This window comes from Schistocerca nitens, chromosome 5 (genome assembly GCF_023898315.1).
Source record: "Schistocerca nitens isolate TAMUIC-IGC-003100 chromosome 5, iqSchNite1.1, whole genome shotgun sequence".
NCBI classification, from domain to species: Eukaryota; Metazoa; Arthropoda; class Insecta; order Orthoptera; family Acrididae; genus Schistocerca; species Schistocerca nitens.
The window spans coordinates 98364418-98383018 of NC_064618.1; the positions used below are offsets into that span (position 1 = coordinate 98364418).

Sequence of the window (18601 nt, forward strand, 5' to 3'; positions counted from 1 at the left end):
GGATTTCTACTAGCCCTCGTCTTTTTACCTACTTGATCCTCTGCTGCCTTCACTACTTCATCCCTCAAAGCTACCCATTCTTCTTCTACTGTATTTCTTTCCCCCATTCCTGTCAATTGTTCCCTTATACTCTCCCTGAAACTCTGTACAACCTCTGGTTCTTTCACTTTATCCAGGTCCCATCTCCTTAAATTCCCACCTTTTTGCAGTTTCTTCAGTTTTAATCATAGGTCATAACCAATAGATTGTGGTCAGAGTCCACATCTGCCCATGGAAATGTCTTACAATTTAAAACCTGGTTCCTAAATCTCTGTCTTACCATTATATAATCTATCTGATACCTTTTAGTATCTCCAGGGTTCTTCCATGTATACAACCTTCTATCATGATTCTTAAACCAAGTGTTAGCTATGATTATGTTGTGCTCTGTGCAAAATTCTATCAGGCGGCTTCCTCTTTCATTTCTTAGCCCCAAACCATATTCACCTACTACGTTTCCTTCTCTCCCTTTCCCTACACTCGAATTCCAGTCACCCATGACTATTAAATTTTCGTCTCCCTTCATTACCTGAATAATTTCTTTTATTTCATCATACATTTCTTCAATTTCTTCGTCATCTGCAGAGCTAGTTGGCATATAAACTTGTACTACTGTAGTAGGTGTGGGCTTCGTATCTATCTTGGCCACAATAATGCGTTCACTAAGCTGTTTGTAGTAGCTTACCCGCGTTCCTATTTTCCTATTCATTATTAAACCTACTCCTGCATTACCCCTATTTGACTTTGTGTTTATAACCCTGTAGTCACCTGACCAGAAGTCTTGTATACAAAACCTTAGCTTCCCTATCAATAAAATTTAAACTTACTTCACACCAAAATGCGACATTAACGAAAATTCAATATTGGTAGACATGTTAGATACACAAATATTACAGCAAATGTTTCGTGACACGAAATGTTCCCAATTCGTACTAAAATAAATATCCTTCATTTGAATCATTTCTCATTTGTTATAATAGCGAAGTGTCTTAATACATCTACATGTGCATGGATACTCTGCAAATCACATTTAAGTGTCTGGCAGAGGGTTCAACGAACCACCTTCACAATTCTCTATTATTCCAATCTCGCACAGCGCACGGCAAGAACGAACAACTCTATCTTTCGTACAAGCTCTGATTTTCCTTATTTTTCATTTTCATTGTTTCTCCCTATTTAGGTCGGCGTCAACAAAACATTTCCGCATTTGGAGGGGAAATTTGGTGATGGGAATTTCGTGAGAAGATTGCTCCGCAACGAAAAACACCTTCGTTTAATGACGTCCATTACAAATCCTGTATCGTTTCAGTGACACCCTCTCCCCTCTTTCGCGATAATACAAAACGTGCTGCCGTTCTTTGAACTTTTTCGATTTACTCCATCAATCCTATCTGGTAAGGATCCCGCACCGCGCAGCAGTATTCTAAAAGAGGCCGGACAATCGTAGTGTAGGCACTCTCCTTAGTAGATCTGTTACATTTTCTAAGTGTCCTGCCAATAAAACGCAGTTTGTGGTTAGCCTTCTCCACAACATTTTCTGTGTGTTTCTTCCAATTTAAGTTTTTCGTAATTGTAATTCCTAGGCATTTAGTTGAATTTACGGCCTTTAGATTACACACAGTGGCAAAAAACAGTCAATATCAGACACAATAGCGCCTATCTTAGCAATCATATACAACTACTCACTTGACGAAAGTTCTGTTCCTAAAGACTGGAAAGTAGCACAGGTTACACCAATATTCAAGAAAGGAAGTAGAAGTAATCCATTGCATTACAGACCCATATCACTGACCTTAGCTTGCAGTAGGAGTTTGGGGCATATACTGTACTCGAACACTATGAATCACCTTGAAGAAAATGATTTATTGATACATAACCAACACGGATTCAGAAAATATCGTTCTTGTGCAACACAGCTAGCCCTTTATTTCCATGAAGTAATGAGTGCTGTTGACATTCCATATTCCTAGATTTCCACAAGGCTTTTGATACCGTTCCACACAAGTGACGATTAAGCAAATTGCGTGCATACGGAGTATCCTCTCAGAGATATCCCAGGTCGTAGTGACAGACGGTAAATCATAGAGTAGAACAGAAGTGATATCTGGCGTTCCGCAAGGTAGTGTCATAGGCCCTCTGCTGTTCCTGATTTACATAAATGATCTAGGTGATAATCTGAGCAGCCCCCTTAGATTGTTTGCAGATGACGCTGTAATTTACCGCCTAGTAAAATCATCAGACAATCAATTCCAATTACAAAATGATCAAGAGAGAATTTCTGTATGGTGCGAGAAGTGGCAACTGGCGCTAAACATTGAAAAGTGCGAGGTAATCTACATGGGTACTAAAAGAAATCCGATAAATTTTGGGTATATGATAAATCGAACAAATCTATGGGCTGTCAATTCGACTAAATACCTAGGAATTACAATTACGAACAATTTAAATTGGAAAGACCACATAGATAATATTAACGGGAGAGCGAAACAAAGACTGCGCTTTGTTGGCAGAAAACTTAGAAGTTGCTACAAACCAACTAAAGAGACAGCCTACGTTAAACTTGTCCGTCCTCTGCTGGAATATTGCTGCTCGGTGTGGGATCCTTACCACGTGGAATTGACGGAAGATATCGAAAATGGGCAAAGAAGGGCAGCTCGTTTCGTGTTATCGCGCAATAGGAGTGAGAGTGACACTGATATGATACGTGAGTTGGGGTGGCAGTCACTGAAACAAAGGCGGTTTTCTTTGTGGCGAGATCTATTTACGAAATTTCAATCACCAACTTCCTCTTCCGAATGGGAAAATACTTTTTTGACACCAACCTACGAAGGGGGAAATGATCATCATAATAAAATAAGAGAAATCAGAACTCGAACGGAAATATTTAGGTGTTCCTTTTTCCCATGTCCCATTCTAGAGTGGAATGGTAGAGAATTAGTATGAAAATGGTTCGATGAACCCTCTGCCGGGCACTTAAGTGTGAATTGCAACCATGTAGATGTAGATGTAGATGTAGCTGGCCGGAGTGGCCGTGCGGTTCTAGGCGCTACAGTCTGGAACCGAGCGACCGCTACGGTCGCAGGTTTCAATCCTGCCTCGGACATTGATGTGTGTGATGTCCTTAGGTTAGTGAGGTTTAAATAGTTCTAAGTTCTAGGCGACTGATGACCTCAGCAGTTAAGTCGCATAGTGCTCAGAGCCATTTGTAGATGTAGATTTGACTGATTTATCGTGTAACCGAAGTTTAACGGATTCCTTTTAGCACTCATGCGGATTACCTCACACTTTTCGTTATTTAGGATCAATTGTCAATTTGCGCATCGTACAAATATCTTTGCTAAATCGTTTTGCAACTTATTTTGATCTTCTGATGACTTTACTAGTCGATAAACGACAGCGTGATCTGCAAACAACCTAAGAGGGCTGCTCAGATTGTCTCTCAAATCGTTTATATAGATAAGGAACAGCAAAGGACCTATAACACTACCTTTGGGTAACGCCAGAAATCACTTATGTTTTACTCGATGACTTTCCGTCAGTTACTACGAACTGTGACCTCTCTGACAGGAAATCACGAATCCAGTCACATAACTGAGACGGTATTACATAAGCACGCAAATTCACTACAAGCTGCTTGTGTGGTACAGTGTCAAAAGCCTTCCAGAAATGAAGAAATACGAAACCGATTTCAAATCCCTTGTCAGTAGCACTAAACACTTCATGCGAGTACGGAGCTAGTTGTGTTTCACAAGAACTATATTGTCTAAATGTATGTTGACTGTGTGTCAATAGACCGTTTTCTTCGGGTAATTCATAATGTTCGAACACAATATATGTTTCAGAATACTGCTGAATATCGACGTTAATGATATAGGCCTGTAATTAAGTGGATTACTCCTAGCCATAAATCAAAGTTTATAATTCACCACAAAAAATTGCAATACAATTACAGAATATACCTATTCGACATCGGATGAAAGATATTTTGCTGTCTGCAGACCTCATATATACCAGAAAAGTTAAAATTACGTATCTGATGTAAGTGCCGGAACGAGACACTGGCAATTTTTCGTTACTGAAATACCAGAAAATCAAACTGGCGCTAAATAATACGACTCTGGTTGGAAAATGCGTACGTTGCTTCTCAGCCATGGGCCTATGTCATGACTTGTCTTTCCAAAGAATTGTGACACTCAGGGTTAAATCGTATTTTTTCATTGCTGCACAGGAACTGCTGTTGAAATGAAAAACAAAAACCTAAAGTGTGCAATAGTTTCTGCTCCCTTTATTTCTTCCTAGCTTAAAAACGAAACATTAGTGTTTTGTCACGCCATTTCGTCTAATGTAGGGTGCCTAGGAAACCTGCTCTCTCGGATCGCTAGACAACAATTCAAGCAAATCTTATTACTGAAGTTTATTACAGTAACATAAACGACAATTCTGAACATTGAGAAATGTAGAATCAGATGTCGCAAGCAAAGGGCCACATGACACGTAAGTAATCTCTTCAGTATATACAACTCGTAACACAAGAGAAGAAATACAGTTCGTAAGTCACTGCTGTAGCTTTTGTATGACGGTTCTTCTTCCACTGCGACCGCGGCGCTTATATTCTCTTCGCGTACAGGCCGCTCCTGTCGTGCTGTCGTCCTAGGCAGCGTACTATTGGCTGACGTCGTCTCACAGCCCTCTCTGCTTCTCCGTTCTTCATCGTCGTGCCAGCGCTTGTCGTTACACCGGAACAATTAGTTTTTAATCAAGCTTTCTCATGTGCGGAGAAGATATCGGCATTACTGAATCAAAGTACTTGCGGATTACGACGGAGTTTTCCAAATCCTCCTAAAAAAAAAGACAAACGTGTTACCTTACAACCTCGACCCCACGTGAAGGTAGCGCCATCATCATTGATGCGGTAAGTAGTGGTTTGTTGTGAAATTCTGTACAAGCAGTTGACGTGCGTGTACCTGACGCAAATTTCTTATTCAAGAAATATTAATTTCTGACCACTGTCTCCTTGTCTTTAAGAGCTCAGACTGTGTGTGAATGAGGGGCAAAGTTAAACTGCCCCGAAAATGTATTGTGCACGTTAAGATACGCAGCCCACCTGCATTGGATACAGATGACGTAAGTTGTGTTGGCTATTTTAAGGTGCACGAAACATTTTCTGGGGTAGTTTTATTTTCCCTGCAATATATTTTCACCAAAGGTTTGGGCCAGCCTGTACACTAGGTAGTGTCAGACTCCTGTTGGCAGTGTGTGTTTCCTTAGCAGATGCACCCCTCTCCTCTAGAACGGCCGTCACAGATCCAGATCATCGAGTTGTATTCCCTGCTACTCGTCTTATGTGCTCAGTCCAGTTCCCATCGCTTCACAAAAAAATGGCTCTGAGCACTATGGGACTTAACTTCTGAGGTCATCAGTCCCCTAGAACTTAGAACTACTTAAACCTGACTAACGCAAGGACATCACACACATCCATGCCCGAGGCAGGATTCGAACCTGCGACCGTAGCGGTCGTTCGGTTCCAGACTGTAGCGCCTAGAACCGCTCGGCCATTCCGGCTGGCCATCGCTTCACATAATAACTATTAGGACTAAGTGGCAAGCAAATTCAGGAGTGTCCTGTCAGGGGCACACCAATCATTGTAAGTAATGCTGACATAAAACATGCACAGGTCGCATACTATTTTGATTTTGTAAATTGTTTCATCTGTGGAAGCGAAGATCATCAGGATTTTTCTGCATTTACCAACAACACTAGATAATGGTAGTGACTAAAACTCGCCTCAATCCTTGCCCTGATGGCAAAAAATTAGGGGCATTAAAAGTACCGTTCTGTATCACAGCGAAACAAGAATCGGTGCACGTTGCATTTGTGATGTTTACTTTAGGCTTACAAGTCGGGTGAATGATCAAAGCAGAACTGTGAAAGCCATCACATTTAATTGAGAACGTATATGTAACACTGATATGTGTCCGCAGCTCGTGGTCGCGCGGTAGCGTTCTCGCTTCCCGCGCCCGGGTTCCCGGGTTAGATTCCCGGCGGGGTCAGGGATTTTCTCTGCCTCGTGATGACTGGGTGTTGTGTGATGTCCATAGGTTAGTTAGGTTTAAGTAGTTCTAAGTTCTAGGGGACTGATGGCCATAGATGTTAAGTCCCATAGTGCTCAGAGGCATTTGAACCACACTGAGATGTACAAACCCACGTACTAGCATAATCGTACACAGCAGTAACCGCCACCGCCGATTTTGTAAACAATAGAATCGGCCAGTTTAAGAGAAGCTAGTTTTTCACGCGTCACAAAGTTTATGACGTCGTATCTCGTAAAATATCAGTCGTAAAATGATAGAATTTTGAATTTGCATTCAGGGAGGTAGCGGATACCGCCCACAAAACGCGTTGCGAATAGAATTAGTAGTAAGGAAGAAATAAATAAATTAAAACGCCATTCCTGATTTTGGAGTTTTATTGCATGAACAACGAAAATGTTGTAAGCGACAAACTTCTTTTCTTTCATATTTTGTGGGTGGTGTCACGGAAAAATGGCTTCGAAAAGGTTTAAAATTATGTGTATAGTTTGTCGCAAGTCGCAAAGTGGTGTCGTTCTGAAATACTGGATTAATACATAGTCGGCAATTCGGGCGTTCTGAGTTATGTTGCTTCAAGACATATAAAAACATTTTAATCCCAGTGTTCGACTTATTACGTTAAACCCTTGAAGTTACATTATACCTTTTAATGACTCAATTAAGTCAGCATTATAAATGTTTAAATTTGGTTAATAATTGTATGACATACTGAAAAATCTAATTGTGTTGCCACTGGAAACCATTACGTATGCAACCTGCATTTGTGACAGGGTGACTAGGTGGCCGGGTTTGGCTCCTCTCAAATAATTTCCCGTCTTCACACTTTCATATAGAATTAAAAAAAATGATCTGCATGTTTACGAAATTACCGTCAAATTCGTTCTTAGTTACAAGTCCAGAAATCAGAGATTGCTAACTAAGTTTTCAACAAGTACCGACCGTGGCAGAAAACATTTCTGTTCTCCTTAAGTGTCGATCGAGCTCTTACATTTACAAACCAGACTTTGCTAATTAGCTCTTAACTGATACCGACCGTGGAAAACATGTCTGATCTCCGAGAATGCCGATCCAGTTCTGGTCTCTGTCGCCCGCCATACAAGTTAAGCACGACCCGAAGATCTGAGAAGTGTTTCGTCTACCTGTTTATCATTTTGTTGGTAATTAACACTTTTGAAGTAACGCAATGATAGCCTTCTATCGAGGGATGCTTTTATATGAAATGCAAGTAAATTCACAGTCTTGTTTCTCTGACAATAATAACAAAAGTTTATCATTTTGGCGCGCTACTTCCGAACACGGCAGCCAATCGCAGTGAAGGACCACAATTTAGGCGGTCTTCCTCATGATACACGTACCGGTAACTCACACCACATTACGTCATCTTTCCACTGTTCAACTGCTCTAAGAAGAGCTTCTTGTAGCTTAATATGATGGCTATAAAGCCAGAAATATGACAGTACGATATGGCCCATAAGTTCGCAATCAGATGCGATAACGTCCACCGTTGTGGGTCGATCATACACCCTGCCGATGAGCCTTAACTATGCGAGATACCAGGGCTAGCAGTGTATTTAACACTAAATTCTTCTAGAATCTTCATATGGAAATGATGCTCTAAGTCCCCCCCCCCCTTTTCTAACTCCGACTTTTGCTGTTGCACATGTGTTAAGAAGAAACGCGGGCTGACTGTAATCGACCCTGCAAGTGGAGTAGAATAGAGTTTGGCACCTGCAATAATTTAATTTGATAGAAATTAATTTGATAAAGGAAAGTTTCATTAACGTTGTGAGAAATGAAAGGGTTGCTCTACCGATCTACAGACTCCAGTTCTGTCCAAAATAACAATTTGATTTATTATGACTAAACTCAAAATAATAAACAAAAACACATGAAACATTTACAACACGTCAAATTGGATACTCAAATAAATGCTGTGAAGTTGTCCATAAACTAGCTTGTGACATTTATGACCAAGTGGTATGTGGAGCCAATTCCTTGCAACTCAGATCTTAAGAGACACACCCAGACAACCCAACATTAATTGCTGCTACAGTAGTGAGAACTCAGATAATGAACACCCAAGACAGAACCACGTTATAAAAGACGGGATCAGGCGCGCTCTGCTGAGCTCTGATTATCACATAGCAAAATTGCCTGCCAGTGCTGCGGACATACATTACCAAGCTGTCTTCTTAACTGCGAGGACACGATCTGGCATACCGGAGGCGATGGCTGGTTGCTTCGATGTCCCGTCGTGGTGATGATAATGTCGCGAGTATAGCCCGAAACAAATTATCCTGGTCTGGTTGTTCCAGACTAAAACTTCCTAGCAACACAAATGCGCCTCTGAAGGAGACGAAGAAGGCTCGCCACACAATCACTGACTGTACAGTGACTGATTTTAACAAGAGAAGTCACACAGTAACTCTGATGCAGTCAACATTAGCCAAAACTGCTCAAGACTGACAACATAGGCAGCTTGTACGCAGAATGCTCAATTACCAACTGTACTCGGAAAGTTAATTTGAAGTTGAAACTTCAGCAACTTCGTCAAACAGGTACAATTAAATGAAAGTATATTAGACACCCAATGGAAGGCAGGTTGTCCAGAGCAGCGAGAGCTCAGTCTTGTAACCTACCCCGACCAAAAGGCGAGACTCGACTCTACCAAGAGCACCCGTACAAATCGAACACAGAACATTACCTCCCCCACCATAGTGGTCGTGGTTAAACGTGCCAATCAGCAACTCGAAAACCGGTGGAAAATTCCACTCTATTGCCGAAGCACTACTATTCCACCAATGGAGCTGCTTGGCGCCAATTTCTGCGCCGATTTTGCTACGTCACGGAGCTATCCCCTGATCAAGCCACTCACAGTTATGATTTTGCAGAAAACGCGGGAATTTGCCCACCAAGACTGCCTGGGAACACAAGTCATTCCCACGCCTCGCTGGTAGCCTGCCAGAAAGTGTTTTCACTAAGTTTCTGCGAAGTAACGGAATATCTAACCCCAGCCAGTCCTTCAGGCCCCTGTGCCCGTGTCGCCCCCGCTCTTATGACAATGTCGGCGTCTGGACAGCATCCACTCGGCTCCCTCACACCTGTCGGCATAACCCTTTCAAGATCAGCGGAACCTGCCAGTCACCGGACCCCGGGTGACGAGAGACACTGCGTGGGAAATCCACGTGTAAAGGAATAGCAACTTTTCATCGCATGCAATTAGAGAGGAAAATATTCATACCTTCTGAGCTCTCAATAGTAGCCTTGCCATGACCATTCTCGGCTGTACTTCCCCAAATCAAATTACTCAGAGTAAGATATAAATATGAGCGGGGGCAAGTCACTGTGTGCATCGTAAAGGCATGCCACCTCTTAACTAAACATCACACATATCACACACCCGAAGCAAACCACTTTGTGTACAACTGGGCTACACGATGTTAAGCCTCTAAACTTTAGCCACCAAGGTAATCATTGCAAGTTGTTACGCCTTAAGCTCACCTTTAAAGATTACTTCTATCTGATGTCGTTACTGAATACGGCAATTTTCGCAGAGCTGCTGAGTCTTGCGCTGGGTGACATGGCCCATCAGCGCTGGGCGACTCGAGTCCTCTCTTCCGAGGAGGCGTCCGCCAGGCGCGCGTGCTCAGTTCCTCTTCTCGAACAATTTTAAAGCACATATTCGCCAAAAAAGATTCTCACGCATCTCATAGCCTCATTAGTCAGCTTCATGATGAACTTCATATCATTTCCTTAATGAGCATATTTATTGCGATATTTCTAAATTTAGTAAGCTAGTGCACGAAATTCAGATACCTGGCAATGAAAAATTTAGATCGCTTTGAGTTTGAAATTGGTGCGTATTAGATCACATACTGCGCCATTATTCCAATCCCAAAGAAAGCAGGTGTTGACAGATGTGAAAATTGCCGAACAATCAGTTTAATAAGCCACAGCTGCAAAATACTAACACGAATTCTTTACAGACGAATGGAAAAACTAGTAGAAGCCGACCTCGGGGAAGATCAGTTTGGATTCCGTAGAAATACTGGAACACGTGAGGCAATACTGACCTTACGACGAATCTTAGAAGAAAGATTAAGGAAAGAAAAACCTACGTTTCTAGCATTTGTAGACTTAGAGAAAGCTTTTGACAATGTTGACTGGAATACTCTCTTTCAAATTCTAAAGGTGGCAGGGGTAAAATACAGGGAGCGAAAGGCTATTTACAATTTGGACAGAAACCAGATGGCAGTTATAAGAGTCGAGGGACATGAAAGGGAAGCAGTGGTTGGGAAGGGAGTAAGACAGGGTTGTAGCCTCTCCCCGATGTTATTCAATCTGTATATTGATCAAGCAGTAAAGGAAACAAAAGAAAAATTCGGAGTAGGTATTAAAATCCATGGAGAAGAAATAAAAACGTTGAGGTTCGTCGATGACATTGTAATTCTGTCAGAGACAGCAAAGGACTTGGAAGAGCAGTTGAACGGAATGGATAGTGTCTTGAAGGGAGGATATAAGATGAACATCAACAAAAGCAAAACGAGGATAATGGAATGTAGTCGAATTAAGTCGGGTGATGTTGAGGGTATTAGATTAGGAAATGAGACACTTAAAGTAGTAAAGGAGTTTTGCTATTTGGGGAGCAAAATAACTGATGATGGTCGAAGAAGACAGGATATAAAATGTAGACTGGCAATGGCAAGGAAAGCGTTTCTGAAGAAGAGAAATTTGTTAACATCGAGTATATATTTAAGTGTCAGGAAGTCATTTCTGAAAGTATTTGTATGGAGTGTAGCCATGTATGGAAGTGAAACATGGACGGTAAATAGTTTGGACAAGAAGAGAATAGAAGATTTCGAAATGTGGTGCTACAGAAGAATGCTGAAGATTAGATGGGTAGATCACATAACTAATGAGGAGGTACTGAATAGGATTGGGGAGAAGAGGAGTTTGTGGCACAAGTTGACCAGAAGAAGGGATCGGTTGGTAGGACATGTTCTGAGGCATCAAGGGATCACCAATTTAGTATTGGAGGGCAGCGTGGAGGGTAAAAATCGTAGGGGGAGACCAAGAGATGAATACACTAAGCAGATTCAGAAGGATGTAGGTTGCAGTAGGTACTGGGAGATGAACAAGCTTGCACAGGATAGAGTAGCATGGAGAGCTGCATCAAACCAGTCTCAGGACTGAAGACCACAACAACAACAACTGCGGCATATTTAACTTTTATTTAAACTTGGGACAAGATCTACATCTATTGGCAGTCTCGAGATAATAGACTGAATGTAGGGCACGCTCTTCCGATCGTGTGTGCAAATTACACAGCGAAAGTTAGGTGTTCATATCATAAACGGCTCTAATATCAAAACGGATTTTAGACAAATGATAGCATGCAAAGCAGAGACTATTTTGCCAGATAGCTAACGTGGCAAACGTTCACATCTACAGCGATATACGAGAGACTGCAAGTCTTTTCAATGAAATAATTAAATTCTTTGAAGGGCCATCGATAGCTGGTGAAATGAGAAGAGCACTGGTTTTTGACAATATTGATGAAGAAATCACACATTTTTATGCCGTGCATAAGCTTTCCACAAGCTACTACCGTTACATGTGCTCAATTGTTTGATTAATGGTAGACTGTTTCAGGATTCTGTCGCAATTGCAACTGCATTAGCATCTTAGTGAGGTAAAATTATGTAAACATTGATGTGTTTTCGGAAATGAAGCTAATTTTAACATGGACAGAAGAGGAAGAAAGGTGTACAAAGCAGCCGAACAAAAATCGCTTCCTCTGTTCCAATTCCAGCGTAATCCTGTACCGATTGTGTTTTTAATAATAAATGAATGGCTTGTCGAATTATTTGCCATACTGGCATAATCTGTTACGCTTGCAGTGTAGCTAGCTGTAGCCGCGAGATACACATTTGTGTGATGGTTTCAGCTGCGAAACTACATCTTCTGCCGCCGTGCTGTCCCTTTCCCAAGAAAGCCCCCCCTCCCCCGCCCCCCTCCACCACCCCATACCATTGTCGCATCCCCTGCCGCGCTGTCTCAGCAGCTAGAGGACGTCTGACGCTGCACGCACTCTTCCAGGTGTCTCCACACTGGTTACTCGATTCCCACAAATTACTGGCCGGACGTTTGCTGGAGCAGAGCTGCCGCCTCATAACGTACCAGGCACATTACATCGGGCTAAGATCAGGCGAATTTGTTGACCAAGACATTGTTGTTGTTGTTGTCTTCAGACCAAAGACTGGTTCAATGCAGCTCTCCATGCTACTGCATCCTGTGCGATCCCCTTCATCTCCGAATAACTATTGCAACCTACGTCCTTCTGAATCTGCTTGTGTATTTTTCTCTTGGTCTCCCTCTGCGATTTTTACCCCCCCCCCCCCCCCGAACCATCGAACCATTCTCCTCCACACTTCCCACCACTACTAAATTGGTGATCCCTTGACGTCTCAGAATGTGTCTTGTCAACAGGTCCCTCTATTTGGTCACGTTGTACCACAAATTTGTCTCCCCAGTTCTATCCAGTACCTCCTCATTGGTTACGTGATGAACCTATCTAATCTACAACATTTTTCTGTACCACCACATTTCAAAAGCTTCTACTCTCTTTTTGTCTAAACTGTTTTTTGTACACGTTTCACTTTCAAACATAGCAACACTCCACACAAATACCTTCAGAAACAACTACCTAACACTTATACCAATGTTCGATGTTAACGAATTTTTCTTCTTCAGAAACGATTTCCTTGCCATCGCCAGTCTACATCATCTCTACTTCGGTTGTAATCAGTTATTTTGCTGTCCAAATAGCAAAACTCACCTACTTTAAGTGTGTCGTTTACTAATCTACCTTAGCACCCTTTAATTTAATTCGACTACGTTCCATTATCCTTGTTTTGCTTTTATTAAGGTTCAAATGGATCTAAGCACTATGGGACTTAACATCGGAGCCAGCCGGTGTGGCCGAGCGGTTCTAGGCGCTTCAGTCTGGAACCGCGCGACCGCTACGGTCGTAGGTTCGAATCCTGCCTCGGGCATGGATATGTGTGCTGTCCTTAGGTTAGTTAGGTTTAAGTAGTTCTAAGTTTTAGGGGACTGATGACTTCAGATGTTAAGTCCCAGAGTGGCTCAAATGGCTCTAAGCACTATGGGACTTAACATCTGAGGTCATCAGTCCCCTAGACTTAGAACTACTTAAACCTAACTAATCTAAGGACATCACACACAGCCATGCCCGAGGCAGGATTCGAACCTGCGACCGTAACAGCAGCGCGGCTCCGGACTGAAGCGCCTAGAACCGCTCGGCCACCGCGGTCGGCTGTTAAGGTTCATATTATATTTTACTATCAAGTCACTGTCCAAGACATTAACGTGAGTTACCTATCGTTTTCCCCAGACTACTGTAGCACGATTCTGGCCTTATTATTTTAGCTATCGCGTTCTTCAAACCACCGTACTACAGGTCCGGCCATGTGACACGGACAGTCACCTTCTTGGAAGATGACGTCGCCCTTAGGGAAGACGTCAGTCACGAGGGGATGCAGGTGGTCCGCAGTAGTGTTCTTGTAGTCTTCAGCTGCCATGGTGCTTTCTATTACTACCGCATGTCCCGCGGAGGCTCTGGTGAATATCTCCCATAGCATTATAATGCTCCGAGTGGCCTCCGTCTTTGGCGTAGTGTACGAGGTGTGGCTAGAAAAAAACCGGACTAGTACTGCTGAAACAATAAAACGAATGCAATAAGGCTGAAAGTCGCGTGGCCTGTCACGTGACTCTCGCTCCGCCTACTGCTCGAGTTTCATCTGCCTCCTGCACTCAGTCTGCCCGTGGCGTCTGTTTTAAGTAGTTGACGTTTTGTCTGTGCGTCGGAAAATGTTGAGTGTACAGAAAGAACAGCGTGTTAACATCAAATTTTGTTTCAAACTAGGAAAATCTGCAAGTGAAACGTTTGTAATGTTACAACAAGTGTACGGCGATGATTGTTTATCGCGAACACAAGAGTTTGAGTGGTTTAAACGGTTTGAAGATGGCCGCGAAGACACCAGTGATGACACTCGCACTGGCAGACCATTGTCAGCAAAAACTGATGCAAACATTGAAAAAATCGGTAAACTTGTTCGACAAGATCGCCGTTTAACAATCAGAGCAGTGTCTGAGTTAACAGGAGTTGACAAGGAAAGTGTTAGGCAGATTCTTCATGAAAGTTTCAACATGAACAAAGTGTGTTCAAAAATGGTTCTAAAGTGTCTCACAATTGAACAGAAGGAACGCCGAAGAATGATTTGTTCTGACATCCTGGAAAACATTGAAAGTGATCCCACCTTCTTACAAAATGTTATTACTTGCGATGAATCGTGGTTTTTTACTTACGATCCCGAAAATAAACGCCAATCGATGCATTGGAAAACTCCTGGTTCTCCACGACAAAAAAAAAAAAAAGCACGAATGTCAAAATCGAAATTCAAGGCAATGATGATTGTTTTTTTTGACATCAAAGGGATTGTGCACATTGATTGGCTACCAGAGGGACAAACAGTGAATCAGCATTACTACATTAGCGTCCTGGCTACCCTACGTGAGCGAGTACGGAGAAAACGGAACGATTAGTGGAGAAAAAAGTCATGGATCCTTCACCAAGACAATGCCCCAGCTCACAGTGCGTTGTCAGTGAAGACGTTTTTGGCAAAACACAACATTCCCATCTTAGATCATCCCCCTACTCACCTGATTTGGCCCCCTGTGACTTTTTTCTTTTCCCTAAAGTCAAGTCAGCTTTGAAAGGAACTAGATTTGAGACTGTTGAAGCAGTAAAAGAAAAAACGACGGAAGTAATGTATGGACTTACCGAAAATGATCTGCAGCATTGCTATGAACAGTGGAAAATTCGTATGGAGCGGTGTAGAGACCGATGAGGAGAGTACATTGAAGGAGATAACATGAAATTGTAAATAATTGTAAATAAATGTTTTTTCCAGCATCAGTCCGGTTTTTTTCTAGCCGCACCTCGTATGTTTCCAGCAGCCGTTCACCTCGATGAGGGAGTGGCCAGACACAATCATCGACCTGCTGTAACAAGGAACGTTACTCGTCCGACAAAGCGACACATTTCCACTGATCCACGGATAAATCTCTATGATGCTGTGCCAATATCGCTGGGTCAACCTAGGAGCCCGGATGAGTCATCTGCTGCTGAGTCCCATGTTCAACAATGTTCACAAATGGTGTACTCAGAGAGACTTGAGCCTCCACCACCGTTGTACTCTGGCACAGATCGCCTGCTATACACAGTGGTAAAGCCACCAACCTCCACGTTTAGTGGTGAGGCGTGAACGCCCAACGCCTTGTCGCCTACTTGGAATTTCAATGTGCTCCAACGACTTTTCTTACATACCAAAGTCGCTAATGCCAGCAGATATCTCCAGTTTCTTTTCTCAGCTTACCTGCTTCCATTTTCTTCGTCGATTATGTGGAGAACCTCTTCATTCCTTACCTTATCATTCCACCTAATTTTCAATATTCGTTTGTAGCAACACATCTCAGATCATTCGATTCTTTTCTGTTCTTGTTTTCGCCGGCCGGGGTGGTCTAGCGGTTCTAGGCGCTTCAGTCTGGAACCGCGCGACCGCTAGGGTCGCAGGCTCGCATCCTACCTCGGGCATGGATGTGTGTGATGTCCTTAGGTTAGTTAGATTTAAGTAGTTCTAAGTCTAGGGAACTAATGACCTCAGATGTTAAGTCCCATAGTGATTAGAGCCATTTGAGCTATTCACCCCTGCTCTAAGGACATCACGCTGGTGCAGCCCCATTCAACATGATCTGCCCCGTTTGGAGCCTAGCGCGACCATAAGTTTTCGTTTGGTGTACAGCATGAAACCTCTAGCGACAGTTCAAAAGCCATTCGACGAAATTTGAACGTGACCCTAAGCAGCAAAAGGTGCTTATACTTTTTCAGCTCGACTTCTTGACTATTTCCTTTGATGTGGTGACGGGGAATTACAATTACGAACAACTTAAATTGGAAGGAACACACATAAAATGTTGTGGGGAAGGCTAACCAAAGACTGCGTTTTATTGGCAAGACACTTAGAAAATGTAACAGATCTACTATGGAGACTGCCTACACTACGCTTGTCCGTCCTCTATCAGAATAATGCTGTGCGGTGTGGGTCCTTATCAGATAGGACTGACGGAGTACATGGAAAAAGTTCAAAGAAGATCAGCATGTTTTGTATTATCGCGAAATATGCGAGAGAGTGTCACTGAAATGATGCAGGATTTGGGCTGGACTTCATTAAAAGAAAAGCGTCTTTCGTTGCGACGGAATCTTCTCACGAAATTCCAATCACCAACTTTCTCCTCTCAATGAGAAAATATTTTGTTGACACCGACCTGCATAAGGAGAAACGATTACCATAATGAAATAAGGGAAATCAGAGCTCGTACGAAAGATATAGTTGTTCGTTCTCTCCGCGCGCTATACGACATTGGAATAATAGATAATTGCGAAGATGGTTCGATGAATGTCGGGCACATAAATGTTATTTTCAGGGTATCCATGTAGATGTAGATGCAACATTGAAAAGTGAGTGAATAAGGATCACTCTAAGGCGATTCACTTCGGCGACACTCTTAGTGAAGTTTGCCCACCTTTGTATATAGCACTTCAAAAGTGTACCTGTAGAGAGACAACTAGGTACCTGCAGGCAGACTACGTTGTTGCTCTAGCTCCTGCTAGTAGGCATATGACATTGGAGCTGTGTCCAGGGACTACCTGCTTGCAGGAGTCTCGGTCTCCAACACGATTTCTCTCTGTAAAGGTGGGCGGATGTTACCAAACTGGGGTATTTCAGAAGTAGTCTTTGCCGTTTTATTCATACATCTTTGTGTCGAACCCTGTCCTCCGTGTAGCCGCCAAAAGAGGGCGTGAGAACGGAGGAATTAAAAAGCCAAAGTACCCTTTGGTGCTTCGGATCACGTTCATTCGTCGAATGGTTTGGAAAGCCCCCTAGTGATTCCATCCGGTACGACAAAGCAAACAAAGAAAGTATGTGGTCATGCACCATCCAAAGGGGCGAGATGAAGTTCAACGGGATTGCAGGACCACAATGTCCTTAGAGATGAGGGGCGTGTCAGCAGTGTCAAATGTTGTCAAGGATGCAAAAGTTTTAAGGATATCGTGGCCACTTGCTTGGCTCCTGTCTCGGGTTCTTCGGCCGACGTTCGTGTGATGATTTTTCTGACGTTTCGCCAGCATGAATGACTGGCATTGTCAAAATTTCAGCCTCCATTGCTGGTGGTGCAGTGCAGTCGAGTTCGCGACCGCAGACTATATGCACCCGGCGCGCCAACATCCGAGGGCTTCTCCGCGGTCGTTTCCGGTGCGTTTCGCCTCGTGCTACCTGCAGCAGTCGTTTGCTGCAGTACGGGAAGCCAGGGTGCATTTACCTTGAGGCTTTCTTCTCTCTTGTTGGAGCTGCCCTCATTCTAAAACACAAATGCACACATGGGTTAATATGGTTTTTATTTACATGAAGCTGCTACTTAACTTGAAGAGAGTCCATGTTCGTGGTGCAAACTCCTCGGTATTGCAGACAATATCGGTAATCTTGCTAACTTTATTATCTGGTCGCTCTGTGTTGTCGAAACCTGTGACCTGCTCTGCAAATGAATGTCAGACGCCAAATTGGTAGAGTGTGTCAGTTCAGCCCTCCGGTCAGCGGCGGCCTAAATAGTTGCTTTGAGAGGGCGTTGGCGGCGTGTTTCTTGCGATTGTGTCTCTGGCCTCTCTCGTGATAGGCACACCTGATCCATTGCCTACTACCGACCTTCGCGCTACATTTTTGCCGACTGGTGTGCTAGCGACTGCACACACCAGCACACGATAGAAATACAGAAACTCGAGAGCAGCTTCAACAATAAAGCTTCAAGGTAAATGGATCCTGGAGTCCCGTGCTGCAGCGAACGACCATTGCAGGTAACAAGAGGAGAAACGCACCGCGAATGACCACGCAGAAGCCCTTGGATGTTGGCTTGCCAGGTACATATAGTCTGCGGCCGCGAGGTCGGCTCCAGTCCATCACCAGCAATGGAGGCTGAAACTTTGACGACGCCAGCCACTCGTGCTGGCGAAACGTCAGAAAAATCATCGGACGAACGTGTGCCGGAGAGACAGAAGCCAACAGGTAGTTGTCAAAGCTATGCTGTTGCTGATCGCACTGTGAACTGTAGTTTTCGACCGTGAAATGTGTGGAAAGCAACGTTCAAAATGGCTCTGAGCACTATGGGACTTAACTTCTGAAGTCACCAGTCCCCTAGAACTTAGAACCACTTAAACCGAACTAACCTAAGGACATCACACACATCCATGCCCGAGGGAGGATTCGAACCTGCGACCGTAGCGGTCGCGTGGTTCCAGACTGTAGCGCCTAGAACCTCTTGGCCACCCCGGCCGGCGG

The 18601-nt window shown here is 43.4% G+C and overlaps 1 protein-coding gene across 2 annotated transcripts in view; it reads left to right on the top strand.

Annotated features, from left to right (window-relative positions):
• Positions 1-18601, top strand: part of LOC126260076 (inositol 1,4,5-triphosphate receptor associated 2-like) — a 720512-nt gene that overhangs the window by 382997 nt on the left and 318914 nt on the right. The window lies entirely within an intron of this gene.